This window comes from Oculina patagonica, chromosome 4, assembly GCF_052425735.1.
Source record: "Oculina patagonica isolate OP01 chromosome 4, crgOcupat, whole genome shotgun sequence".
Lineage (NCBI taxonomy): Eukaryota > Metazoa > Cnidaria > Anthozoa > Scleractinia > Oculinidae > Oculina > Oculina patagonica.
The window spans coordinates 36440696-36455880 of NC_135761.1; the positions used below are offsets into that span (position 1 = coordinate 36440696).

At 36.3% G+C, this 15185-nt stretch overlaps 1 long non-coding RNA gene across 1 annotated transcript; it reads right to left on the bottom strand.

Annotated features, from left to right (window-relative positions):
* Positions 1 to 4377: 4377 nt before the first annotated feature.
* On the bottom strand, positions 4378 to 6363 carry LOC144648678 (uncharacterized). Its single transcript, XR_013569727.1, has 3 exons — positions 5991 to 6363; positions 5479 to 5726; positions 4378 to 4842 (listed from the first exon to the last, which is right to left on the bottom strand). It is a non-coding gene; the product is annotated as an uncharacterized LOC144648678 (long non-coding RNA).
* Positions 6364 to 15185: the final 8822 nt, after the last annotated feature.

Below are 15185 nucleotides of genomic sequence, written 5' to 3' on the forward strand. Positions count from 1 at the left end.
AATGAGCTTGGTGAGATAATAGAGATCTTCTATGACTCTCAAAATTAATAATTATTCGTCAAAACAGGCTCACTTCTTTAGATTTCACCTGCCAAACAAATTTCAAAGTACATCATGTAGTTCTGTGTGGAGATTCATGTATGACAGGGTTCAAAATAGCAGCTGGCTGTCGGCGGTAGGCGGCATTCTGACGACACTTGCCGGCTACTTTTCACCGAAGAAATAGAAAATATCATGCCTTGATCGGCCAACTGAAATAAAAGTTGCGGTAATGTTGAAGTAAACATTCCATATCAGAAAACAAAGCAGCTACAGGACTAGAAAGAGCGACTCAATAGTTGCTAATGCGACCAAAATTTCATCTTTGTCGATGAAAACTTCTGGTTCAGTTACGGTTTAGTCGCCAATGTGGCGACTTCATTTCTGTTTTAAGATGAATAACGGGCCGCCCCACCTTCTCAGGTATTGTGTCCCTCCAGAAAATAATATTGAAGATCTTATTTGCTTCTCAAACATTCAAAATAAGAAAAGAAGTCACATTGCTCCAATCCATTCTTTTGCTTTGCCGTAAAATATTGTATCACTTCGGAAAACTTACAAATGGCCGACTGTGTTTGAAATTGCCCCAGAATGCATCTGGGTACGTCATGTATGCAGATGGATTGTGTCCCTTGAAAATGCATAGCTCTCTAACAGCCGGGAAAAAAATGAGCCTTGACAAAAAAAGCCGACAAATTCAGGCTAAAAACGAAATTTTATTTTGAACCCTGTATGAAGGTTTTTTTTATAGTGAGCAGGAATTAAAGATAGCAGTGCTGGTTTAGAGAGAGAAAAATCATTGACGATTATAAACCGAAATAAAACAAAACTTGTCTTTATCGGGAGATTGAAACAGATTATACGATAAACAAATTTGAAAAAAATAGGTTAACGTTGAATATTAACAAACAAAAGAAATGCGGCCAGCGTCGTCCAGGCAAACCTCGGCCGTGATGTGGAATGTAACTAAGGCACCATCCGTTTGACCAGTGAAACGGAAAGCACCCTTTGCAAAGGCAAAATCTTCAACGTTACCCGGCGCGTTCCACTGGGGTCATCCACCAAATCAGGTTTACTTTGATATTTACTCTTACATTTTTTTGAAAGTTTCACTGTCATTCCAGAGATGCTAGCAGCTGTAATTAGACCAGCAAGCAGGAATTATATCCAACATTTATTCCTTTTAATTATTTCATAAGAATGACAATATTTTTTTAGTCAGTAGATAACAAATGGTTCTGTCAATTAATCAACATTTATTCCTTTTAATTATTCCTTTTAATTATTTCATAAGAATGACAATATTTTTTTAGTCAGTAGATAACAAATGGTTCTGTCAATTAATCTCAAAATCGTTTCTTTGATATCTGTGGTTTTTCCACACTATTCTGCATTGATCAGCAAAATCCTTCTGATGAATAACTATGGGGCACTTCCATTTCCGAGGAAGCACACCATGTTAAAGGTCTCTCTTTTAAAAGAGGCTGTTGAATATTTAGTGGTTGACAGTAATAATAAAAACAATAATAATAGTAATTATAACAACAACTCAACAACAATAGTAATACATGAAATTGTGTAAAAATATAATGGTATATGAAAATAAGAAATAAAAATATAAAAGTTAAAGAAGCTACATGTATCTAACTAAAGTCAAAAGTATTACGATAAGTTATAGGAAATTCCAAAAAATAATATTAAAGAAATAAAACCGCGCCTGAGTGTATTGTTGCCTGAGTGCATTTGGGAATTTTTAAAAAAAGAAGAGAACCAATATAGTATGTGTTCTTAAAAATTCCCAAGTGCTTACATTAGAGCAACAGTTCCCTGATTCACGAATTTTTGCATTGGAGTGAATGGAAATTTATTTACATAGAACTGATGGTAAAAGAATTGAACATTCTGCCACACATTTCACTGTGGATTGTCTTGGAGGATGATTGGCTGTGTGTTGTTACATAGAACTGATGGTAAAAGAATTAAACATTCTGCCACACATTTCACTGTGGATTGTCTTGGAAGATGATTAGCTGTGTGTTTTGACCACTGTCTGATGCTTCTGCTGTTTGGAGTCGACTAACAGGCATTTCACATTAAGTGTACTTCTGTGTTGTCTGGTTGGCCCCTTCTAAAGACTATTTGGGTTTCTGTGGCCTGAAATATGGCAGATGTGGCGATTTGACAAACCAGCTTCAGACCACAAGGGTATAGCTGTCGCCTGAAGAACAACAAAACTTCAGGAAGCTTGGCCTCAGTAATTATTTCTTTCATCATATTTCTAATAGGGTTGACACTGAACTGATGGTTTTTCCAGGACGAAAGGGAACTTGCTCTTGATCTTCTTGTTGATCTCCTCTGCAGTAGAATTCTTTGTGAATGAGATTTTCTTTATCGGACCAGTATCCTCTAACCTTTTGCTTAACTTTGGTCCAGGGACCGCAGTGAACCATTTGTCTAAAAAGATAACTGTGCAAGCGAAAGCACAAGGAGCCATCTTCACACAGTGTATTTCTTCTGAATACATTGAAGAGACCCAACAATCATCCACCTCTTCTTGCCAAAAGGTCACCAAACTTGTTCCTGGTGCAGTGAGGTATGATTTTAGGTTTCACCTGATATCTAACTCTACCAATTTTGGGGTAACCAATCCTAACATGTCAGCGATGTACTCATGGAAGGCTGATTTGCATTTTCCTGTTGTGATCACTGATTACTTGTTTTTGACAAAATGCATTAAGGTTAACAGATGATGGCACCTACAAAAAGGAATCCAGACTTTGAATCCAAGGAGAAATTAAGGTAGCATAAAGGAGAAATGTTTCCTCTGATTTTCAAACACTCATTAATATTAATTTCCTTTATGAATGTTTAATGAGTTTGAGAATTTCATTTCATATCTTTCCAGTCGTAAATAACAGGACTAAAAAGTTGGCGTCACCTTGAACATCTAACACCATTGTTCCTACAATATCTTGGATAGGTACTGAACAATTTGTCAATGGTCATCTTTTTAAGTATATAAAGAGTATAGTAGGACAAAAAGATAAATTATCTGAGAAATTCCATTTGAAGCTAGTCAAGCTGTTTTTGACCAAATGGTGCTCATTTGGAATTGGGTGTAGTTTGCAGGATTTTGTCTCCCTGCACAAGCCGGTAAAAACCTTTAAAACTGATGATGGGAAAAGCTTGAAACATTGCTGACACGATACATTTTATCATTACCCTTCAATTCACTTTGAACTTTCGCCCACAATATTACCACATTCTATAAATTCTATATATAATATAAATTCATATTTATTCTTTTATTCCTTTAGTAAGAACTTTTATTATTCACTATAAATTTTATTTAAGACATTGACCTGCGTTGAATTTAAGCACATAACAGACAATCTAAGTGGAATGCTATGTGCTTTTAAGAATTGTTGCCAAAGATGTACATCGTATGTTGGCCCACTGCCTCTGTAGTCTGCAAAACAATGCAACAAGTAACCTGACAAATTTAACCATAAGTTGTGACCCAAAAAACAAAGTCCTGTTTGTACAATTGGCTGTGTGCTGTCACCTTAACTGGTGTTCCCCAATGTGATATTCCAAAAAAATACTCATACTTAGATATGGGTACAGAGGTAGGATTTTGGGTTTGGCCCCTTCATTCTTCTTGAAATTTGCAATAGTAATTTCATACTTTCCCTTATAAATTTTAGCTGTAGAGACCTCACACACCCTGGATGGTGTGGATAGATACTGAAAGTGTACTGCTTGACCTTACCCATCTTTTTTGGCACTAAGGCTTCCTTGCCCTGTGATCCTGTGCAATTGTGATTTCTAGTTCCCCATGTTGAAACAATTTATGAACAAGCTTTATGGCAAAGTTCCCCATAGAACAAGTTTCCCCCTTGATTTTCAGTATTTCCCTAGAAAAGATCCTGTCTTCCTCCCCATCTATTCCTTCTTATACACTTGCATTCTCCTCAGGAAAAACTGCATTTTTCTTTTTGAGGAGAATCAAAGGGTTTAAGTTCCCTTTCTTGGACTTTTTCTCAACTATGCCCACAACAAACAAAATGAAATTAATAATTTTGTGACTCTTCTCTTTTATATATTATAAAAAACCTGCTTACCGTATTTATTCTTAGCTCTTTTCGCTAAGACTCACACTATCAACAAGGAAGCTTACACCTGAATCACCTTTTTTTGCATTGAAACTGACAATTGATAATCCCCAACTAAGCAACCTCGACCCTTTGCTTCAGCAACCAAGAATTAAGCTTGCTTCTCACAAAATCCACTTCAAATTATCTGGAAGACGGGCATTCTTAAGGTGGACCTGTGCCATCAGACCTCAATGTGCAAAAGCATTTGCACCAAAAAATAAACAGTGTTCCCGATACCAGCATCTTGGAGATTTTTGAATGCACACCCAGCAAGCTTTACAAAGTCTGCAGGAGGAAAGTTTCCATCTATTTGAATGTCATGAGTCAGGTGCATACTCAGCAAAAAGGAAAGAAACTGAATACGCTGAAGACTTGTCATTTTAAAAAAGCCATCAGTCATCAATGTAATGAGATCACCTGTTGCCATTTCTTTGTCCTTTTTATCATACGATGACTGGTGGAAAATTGGTGATAAACAGGATGATTAGTTTTGAGTTGACACAAACAGACTCTTTAGCTGGCGTTGAACTGACAGTACTAAGCTCCTGGCCTTCAAAATAGTCAGTTTTATAAAACTCCTCAGCCTCATCTAATGACTTGAACTGAGGAATAAGGTGCCGTTGTACTTTTAGTCGACAAGCAGTACCTTTATAGAAAGAAACATTAATGAATGTGAGTTACATTACATGCAGTTGCAGATCCAGACAATTCCTAAAAGATTTGTGTCAGATATTAATTTCAAAAGTAAAAGGGTACTCCAGGCATAACTTAAGAAAAACAAATACAAAATGACTACTTGCATCTTTAGAAGGATCGTCGTTAAATACTAGAGATTTCTTCTGAATTGTGTGGAGTGTTTCCACTCAGAGGGCCCAAAGGCCGTTTTGACGACATAAACACAATATAAAGGGCAAGAAAACATTAAAACCTAAATAAAACAAATTTAAGTGCCAATCTAGTGGTAAAGCATCGATGATAATCACACCATCAACTCCCGCGTGAAGCGTGTTCAATACCGCCTGCTGTGTACAAGTATTGTTTTAATTGTTATTTTAAGCAATAAGAAATTAAATGCAAGAGTTTTTAGGCTAACGGCCATGAGCTTAAACACTGAATCAGATGTTTGTAAATTTTGAACAGGAATAACTAGTGAGGTTATATACCATAATGGGCTGCTCTGATTTTGCTATAGTTTGCGATCACACGAAATTTGGGCTTCCATCAAGAAGGTAGTTTTTTTTTTTTGCAGAATTTAACATATAAACATGTGTTTTTAACTCACCCATTATTACAACAAAGTTGTGATTGTACGGTTGAAGAATAGTAACAATTTCCTTCCTTAGAAATCGTTTAAACACCTCCTGCCAGTTAGACTTTTGCTTAAAGGTGTGTGTCAACAAGGCTGTTAAAATTCACTGCAAAAATAGATGTTATCCTTGGATACCAAGGGTTCACGTATGGTCCAGTTGTTATTTGCCCTCTGACACTATACCCTGTAATTCCTGGTGATTCTACGATCATGGTCCAACACTAAATAAAACAAAGTTAAAACAAAGACATTAACTTTAAAAGGGAGCCTGGGTATACATCAAAAACAATTTCTGCTGTAAATTGGATGTTGTGTGCGATTTTGACTGCAATCTATTATTATTGACGGTATACTTCCAAAAAACAACTCATCCTAAAAAAGAACAGCTGCTCCTTGTAAAAGACGGGAAAAACCTGTTGGTACTCCCTTTATAATTCCAGCTTACACTGATCTATTCAGTTCTTTATCATTGAAGGTATACTTACAAAAAAAGACTCGTCTAAAAAAACAGCTCCTCCAGGCGAAAGACGGAAATAATTTCTTGATACTGCCTTCTTAATTCTAGATTCTTCTTCACCTGTGTCACAGTAAAGTTCAAAGTAACAGTATAGTTAGTACAGCTGTGCCGCATGCATATTCTTATACATATCAAGAAGTGAACTTACTCGTTTGCGGGAATATCCAGAACACTTTAAAATGCAATGGATTCCGACGAAGTCTGGGGAATTCCCCTTAGCTTCTGCTAAATATGATTGCATCTCCTTGTAGTAAGAGGTAGGATTACTTAAAACATAATCCATCAACACTAGTAGCTGGGCTTTTGTTAACAAAGACGTTACATCTGGCCTTTCCATTGGTCCTGGACGTATGTGGCCATATTGGTTGAATCTTTCCAGAATGCGAATCACTGTCAATAAAGATACTTTGAGTTGTTGATCAATGGACCGTTTTCTTTTATTTTCTGTATAGCGTAGCTCCACGATATGTCAGTGAAAATTTCTGCTGTATGCGGCTGGCATTGCTGATAGCTTTGATTTCTGTTTGTTTTCCGGTTTATTCAAAAACTATTCTCTTATCTGATGTGAGACAATGTCTCGCCCTTTTCATGTGAAAAGAACAGAGAGGACGAACAACTTCTGATGGTTTAAAAAGTTAAAATATAAAAATTTAATAAAAAAACGTTTCGGTCTTAGACCTTCATCAGTTACATGACAAATAGAATGCAAACTAATTTTAAATAAGGTTACAGTGTAAAAGATTACATAACAAAACGAACAATACAATACTGTGCTATAAATAACGTAATACAGCGTGATTATTACAATGCAAAACGAAAAATACTATGCTGTGCTATAAATTGCGTCATACAGGGTGATAATTACAATACCAAGCGAAAAATCACAATACTGTGTATAAATTATGTGATACAGCATGATAATTGCAATACTAAACCAAGGTTGATGCATGAAATAAAAATTGAAATTTAAAACTAAAATAACTAAAAGGACTCTTGCGATGCGGCAAATGTAAAAAGAACACAAACATTAATCATAACAAAATCCCAAATCAAGGTCTTTGGAGCATCAAAGGGTTAATAAACAACAAAAACCCTCCAGGGAGGGGCTTCAACAATAAGTCGTAATAAGTTCCCCTAAAAGGCTGACAAAATCCAAGAAAAGGACCTTTGAACTGCCATACAATGCCAACGCAGAGTTGCACAAGATAAAATTAATTATAACAAATTCTATTGTTGGAGTGAATTTCCGTTCTTTTTTTAAGCCATTTGGTGCCAAAGAGAACAGCTGAGCACTCCAATAAGCCTCTTTCATAATTAAAAACCTATCGATCTCGTCAGAGTTGTTTGGGGCCTTCACTAGATCAAAGCACTGAAATGCAAAATCATCTTAAGTGTGTGGAATTTTGTTGAAATGTACTGCTACTTCACAAGTGGTTTTGTTTGTGAGCATAGCAGACTTGTGATTATAAAACTGAACTTGAAAATCGGTGGATCTGTACAGCCCCCGAAATGATCCCGACCCCAAAATGATCCCCAACCTTGAACTGATCCCCAAATTGGCCATGAAATGATCTCGACCCGGAAATGATCCCCAGATGTTTTCACGGTAACCCTGAAATGATCCCTAAGTAAATTTTGGAATGGCGATTAAGCATAGGAATGTGGATTGCTCAATAATAAGGGAAACTGAGGAAAAGACTTAAATAAGTGCTATTATAACTGTGCAATACGTGACTATAAAGCAGGAACAACTTTTAATTCTTATGTATGTTTAAAAATTGGTTATTCTCAATAAGGAAGAATGAACAGCTTTTTTTAATTTGTGTTTATTGGATAGTTATGTTCAAAGACATACTTTCAGTCGTGAGAACTGCTACTCAGGACTCTCGATCGCAGCAATTAAAACATTTAAATACATTACCAAATACGGTATATTTTGTCAAAAAAAGTTTCCAATTCATTGGATCAGGATATGCTCTTAGAAAGCTTAGTTGATATTTTAAGCGATTGTTTCTACCCTTAGGCTATTGATGTAAGGAAGACATTTCTCTTTACGTTTGATTAACTAAAACTAAATTACTTGTATTGGAACGAAAAGCCATTTTCTCTGCTCTAGTTGAAGTTACACATACTCATTGAATATTAAAGTCCAGTCTGGTTTTGCAGTCTTTCTTTTACAAGGATACTTATTACTTCTCCTATTTTTTTTAGTTCACTTTCAGTTTCTTTTATTGTTGAGCAGTCCACACTTCTACATTGAAACGCCATTCCACAAATTACTAGGGGATCATTTAGAAACAATAACAAATCTGGATACTTTGTCTTGAATTCTAAACACATTATCGCTAGATATTTTTAACCTTTTCTCTTCATCAGATTGTCTTTGGCTTTTCTCAAGTTTTTGGGCTCAAGAATTTCTTTGGTAATGTTGTTTAAGAAAAGTTCAACTTCAGGAAAACTGGACTTTAGAGGCATCCAATTGCTAGTATACAGAACTGTTGGAAGTCGTTCATCTACTGTTTGGATCTTTGCCATGATTTTTTTAAAAATTAAAAAAAAAAAAAAAAGAAAAAAAAAATCTTTGCCATGATGGAATACCGCAAGATGGATTCGCCTCAAATTTATCCAAATCATTAATGGTTTTTTTTGCCAGTTAACATCCTTTGCGCTGGGCACAGCGCTGGCCTTTTCTTCAGATGGGATTGCTCTGCATCAGAGAGATACTAAACTGACAGTATCATCAATGAACAAGAACGTTTGGAAAATCTTATTTTTCGGTGGTTGATGTAAGAAGATCACAAATTTAGGCCCTCTGCTGTGCTGTGTGAGCTGTGTAGTTGTTTTCTTTTTTAATGACATGAATGTACACCTCATTTATGTGGCAATTTTTTGAATGTTCAATACCCATCATGTGCTGCTTCACAAGATTTTTGCAAAGATCATTAAGCGACATTTCTTTCTTAAAATGAATGATTGTTGTGAATTCCAGGGATCTGGATGCTTTACCAACCCTGAATGTCCCATTACAAGTCCAAAAGGCGTCTCCAAATACAAAGGTAGAAAAGAGGATTTTGCTCTATTGTTTGGACGAAATTTGAATTTTTAACCTCAAAAGTGTGACTTTTTACCTGCTTTTCTACATGGTAGCCTTTTTTAAAATAGTATCTAGCACCACAGGGCGTAACAACAACAACAACAACAAAGTTTATTTGAACTGTAAAATGACAAAGAAATGTTTAAACAATAAATAAATTAAAAATACATGCAGTTGCTGGTCACCCAAAATAACTAAAAAGCTAAACTAGTTGGGTGACCACCATTTATTAATTTAAAATAAATACAACGTCAGAAAAGAGGCATTTTACATTTTACAATTTTACACAATTAATTAAGGTGGTAGATTACAGAACAAATAATTCTTAAACACGTATGTACAACAACAACAACAGCAAAAAGATAATAGTAAAAAGAAAAAGGAAAAAAAATGAAAAATGGCAGAAATACCAAATTAAATTATTAGTAGAAAAACTTAATAGAAATTAATGAAATGCAATAATAATTCTCTTTTAAGCGAATAAGTAGATAGAATCTTAAATCTCTCATCAATTTCATTCCATAATATAGGTCCGTTGTATCTTATATTGAATTTGCCATAGTTAGTTCGAATTTTAGGAACATGAAAAGTTGACCTAGATGCAAAGCGTGTGTTAACATTATGCTTATCAGAAGTTTTAATAAATAAGTAGTCAAAAACCTTAGGTAATTTGTCATGGAAGAATTGGTGCATGAAGTAAAGGGTTTGAAGTTTGATATGATCTTGAAGTTTTAGAAGTTTGAGTTGAGAAAACAAAGGACTAGTATGGGGAAAATTAAAATTAACAGTAACCACTTGGCTCCTAAATATACCAAAATGGTAGCCAATTCCAAAACTTTGGTCGGCATTTTTTTTAAAAAAAAGAAATAAAACACTTCTCATTCTGTCATTTTACTAGATAGACCGTTTAAAATAGATTATTTTCATCACACACCCTGGATGGTGTGGGTAGATACTGAAAGTGTACTGCTTGACCTTACCCAGCTTTTTTGGCACTAAGGCTTCCTTGCCCTGTGATCCTACTGATCCTGGGCAACTGCGATTTCTAGTTCCCCAAACAATTTATCAACAAGCTTTATGACAAAGTTCCCCATAGAACAAGTTTCCCCCTTGATTTTCAGTATTTCCCTAGAAAAGATCCTGTCTTCCTCCCCATCTATTCCTTCTTATACACTCATCTCCTCAGGAAAAACTGCATTTCCTTTTTGAGGAGAATCAAAGGGTTTAAGTTCCCTTTCTTGGACTTTTTCTCAACTATGCCCACAATAAAGAAAATGAAATTAATAATTTTGTGACTCTTCTCTTTTATATATTATAAAAAACCTGCTTACCGTATTTATTCTTAGCTCTTTTCGCTAAAACATCAACAAGGAAGCATACACCTGAATTACCTTTTTTGCGTTGAAACTGACAATATTGATAATCCCCAACTAAGCGACCTCGACCCTTTGCTCCAGCAACCAAGAATTAAGCTTGCTTCTCACAAAATCCACTTCAAATTATCTGGAAGATGGGCATTCTTAAAGTGGACCTGTGCCATCAGACCTCAATGTGCCAATGCTTTGCACCAAAAAATAAACAGTGTTCCCGATACCAGCATCTTGGAGATTTTTGAATGCACACCCAGCAAGCTTTACAAAGTCTGCAGGAGTAAAGTTTCCATCTATTCCAATGTCACGAGTCAGGTGCATACTCAGGAAAAAGGAAAGAAACTGAATACGCTGAAGACTTGTCATTTTAAAAAAGCCATCAGTCATCAATGTAATGAGATCACCTGTTGCCATTTCTTTGTCCTTTTTATCATACGATGACTGGTGGAAAATTGGTTATCTACAGAATGATTAGTTTTGAGTTGACACAAACAGACTCTTTAGCTGGCGTTGAACTGACAGTACTAAAGTCAGCAGGCTCCTGGCCTTCAAAATAGTCAGTTTTATAAAACTCCTCAGCCGCATCTTATGACTTGAACTGAGGCATAAGGTGCCTTTGTACTTTTCTTTGACAAGCAGTACCTTTATAGAAAGAAACATTTATGAATGTGAGTTACATTACATGCAGTTGCAGATTCAGACAATTCCTAAAAGATTTGTGTCAGATATTAAAAGGATACTCCAGGTATAACTTGAGAAAAACAAATACAAAATGACTACTTACATCTTTAGAAGGATCGTCATTAAATACTAGAGATTTCTTCGGAATACCCAAACATCGTCTTGACCTTTTCTTTGGAGGTTTGTTTGGAGTGTTTCCACTCGGAGGGCCCAAAGGCCATTTTGACGTCATAAACACTATAAAAAAGGGCAAGAAAACATTAAAACCTAAATGAAACAAGTTTAAGTGCCAATCTAGGCTATTTGTTGTAAGGCATCGATGATAATCACACCATCAACTCCCGCGAAAATATGGGGCAAAATGCAGAAGCATAAGTGACAAACCAAGCAAAAAGCCCCAACTTCAAGTCCACATTTGACCATTAACATGGCGGGGCCCGCCCGGTCCTGCAGGATTTTTCTTTGACTTTAACTATCAAATTTAAGTTCTGTGCAAACATAATCCACAATACTGATCCCTATTTCTCGAGGAGTGGGCGAATATTCATACATGTCTAACGCGAGTGCCAACCAAGTGTTTTCAATGTATTATGATTTCAATCAACTAGTTTTGACATCAAAAACGCTTACCTCAATCCAAAACTTGACAGTTGCAGGGGCGTAGCCAGGATTTTTGTATAGGGGGGTTCCAAATGTGAATTGTATTTGTGAAGGTAAAACTGAGCGCCGGAGGCGCTCCTCCTCTAGGGGGGTCCGGGGGCATGCTCCCCCGGGAAATTTTGAAATTTGCGGTCCCCAGAAATGGCATCTCCTTGATTCTAAGCATAAATTTTTAGCAATTTTAGCGTCAATTGAAGCTAGCATTTCTTAGAAGGGAAGCTCAAAATCCCGCGTACCAGGTAATTTTTCCGGCCTACCATTCACTCCCGACGTACCGTCACTCACTAGTCAGCTAGTATATCAGCCAGAAGTAGGCGCCGTGGATGCTTCCGTGCAAAAATGTCGACTGTTGCACTAATATCAATTTGTCTGTTGTAATGTATGTTCATAAGAGCAAGTCCCGACTCTCGCTCGCTGGTCATTGTAGCCCGCAGGTATGTCTTTAGTCTGCGCAATGTGCTGAACGATCGCTCACATTCTGCAGAAGTAATTGGCAACGTACACAAGATGCGCAGCAACTTGTGCACATTTGGATAAAAATCGCTGTCACATTCTGCCAAGGCCTGAACTGCACTGTTTGGTAGGTCTTGATCCGCACTACACGTACAACGCAGGCTTGTATACACGAAATTTTTTTAATTGTAAACACAAGGTGATACTTTATAGATTTCATTTTATTTTCTCAAAAATTTCATTTTTCTAATCTGGCGGAATTAAAGGGGGGTTCTAATAATATTTTTTCTCTTGAATTAGCTATTGCGATATCCCGAAGGGGGGTTCCGGAACCCCTGGAACCCTCCCCTGGCTACGCCACTGAGTTGAATGGCCTAGGTATTATTCTTTCCACACTAAGAAAAACAGTCCATTAAAACTTAAACGTTTTGCGAAAATCGGTTGAAGAAGATAAGAACTTCTCACATCACTGTGACAAAACTGTCCGCCATTACTTCTGCTGAGGTGAAATGTGATTGGTTGAATAAAGTTGCGTGAAGCATGTCCAAAACCCCCTGCTGCGTATAAGTATTGTTTAAATTGTTATTTTAAGCAAAAAGAAATTGAATGCGAGAGTTTTTAGGCTAACTGCCATGATCTTAAACACTGAATCAGATGTTTGTAAATTTTGAACAGGAGTAACTAGTGAGGTTATATACCGTAACGAGCTGCTCGATTTTGCTATAGTTTGCGATCACACAAAATTTGGGCTTCCATCAAAAAGGAAGTTTTTTGTCAGAATTTAACATATCAACATGTGTTTTAACTCATCCATTACTACAACAGAGTTGTGATCAACACCATTGTACGGTTGAAGAATAGGAACGATTTCCTTTCTTCGAAATTGCTTAAACCTCCTGCCAGTTAGATTTTTACTTGAAAGTTTTGTCGCAACAAGGCCGTTAAAATTTACTGCAGAGATAGATGTAACCCTTGGAGTCCAAGGGTTCACATATGATCCAGTCGCTATCTGCCCTTTGATGCTATACCCATAATTTCTTGTGATTTTACGATCCTGGTCCAGCACAAAATATAACAAAAATATACAATGTTAAAACAAAGAAATCAAATTTAAAAGGGAGCTTGGGTTAACATCAAAAACGGTTTCCACCCTCGGTCATCTGTGTGTCATCTTCCTGCAAAATAATAACAAAATGGCTACAATTTTACTTCCCAAGATTTTTCATGTTTCTTTTTTCCCTGAAGTTATTAACTCTTGAGATGACAGAGTGGTCATTACAAGTCTACTTCAATGTATTAATTCAAAATGTGTAAGCTCTACTTACTACATTACAGGTAGCCCCTCCTTGTTTTTTTACATTAGCATTCACAGTCACATCTTCCTCCTACAAAAAGAATTGACAATAACTCTTATGACTTGTAGAACAATTAAATAGGCATTAACAGTGAAGTTGAAGCGTCAGCTTCCTCCAATCCTTGAACAACCTGTAAAAATTAAATATAAACAATGATAAATTTACTTCATTTCAACTCCTCCATACATGATTTATAAAATTTTAATCTTTCTGCTCTGAAGTAATATTTTCCAATGAAGTCAATGCTTCCAGTACTTCAGCATACAGCAATTCAGCGATAAGATGATCTTTTTGATACTGACAATTTTAAGCACCAATAATAAACCATCTTACCTCTTGACTACTTGTTGTAGGCACCTCGCAAGGTGACAACACGCAATGCGAAACTGAAGTTTCAGACTCTTCTAATGTCTTTAATCTTGTCTTGGCAGAACTCACGAACTGCATAGAAAAATGCAGAAGTAAAACATTTCAGTTAACCGCACGTTTATTTCTTCAAGAAATAGGAGAGAAACTATTTATTCGACACTGAACGCTGACAGAGAAATTTCACACACATACAATGAAGCTTACCATTCTCTTTTCTCGCTTAGAAGGCGGTTGTTCGACTTCTGAACCAGCATGGAGCGAGGGAAACACAAATCGTAATTTCATCTGTTTTCAACGATTGCCTTATCTTTGTGTTGAAATGAAACTGAAAGTCATCCTCTTTAAAGTGCATCGAGCACAGTGAGGACATCTTCCCGGGCTCCCAGTTCTTCCTTCTGGCCAGGATGAAGTCGATCCATTTTTTCGTTCTCCTTTTAGCTGTGGTGTTATCTGATTTCTGAAAAGGAATTCTGTTCATGCTGATTCCTTTTGCGGGATCTGCTATGTTGTCGCATTGTGCAGCAACACATCTTTCGGCATTTTTTTGAGTTTATAGCCAGACACTCGATGGACTCCAGGTAAAATATCTCCGAAGTTTATTTGGATCTGTGGTCACTTGTTACTTAACCTACATCACAACTTCTTTGTGACCGTGAAATGACAAATACGAGTTGTGTGCCAAAATGGCGGCAATTTTTCGCGTTTAAAAAAATTCATAAAAAAATTTGCGTTTTGTTCAAATCAAAAATATTTTCGGAGAAGTTACTTTTTCAATGTGGACTTTCACTTAAAATTAAAAAAATGGTGAAATGGGCACTTTAAATGTACACGATTCTTGGCATACTTGCAGCATTTAAGGTGGCTCTGTACCCTTCTCACCCAATTCTCATTTATCCAAATGAAATATTTAGCATATCATATTTGTTAATCATAACATACTCTATCAATGGTGATATGAGTCGCTAAATATGGTCACTACAAATAAATAAAATTAAAGCATGGGAGAGTTTTCATGCAATATAAGGTATTGTCTTTGTTCTTTTTAAGAAGTAATCGAAGTATTTAAAATGCTTAATTCATCTGTTGTCCTTCAGCAATAATGCACAAGCCGTTTAAACGCCAGTTAGGTTCATAGGGATGCAATGCCTTCCTTCACTCCAAGAAGGAAAGCATCTCAAATG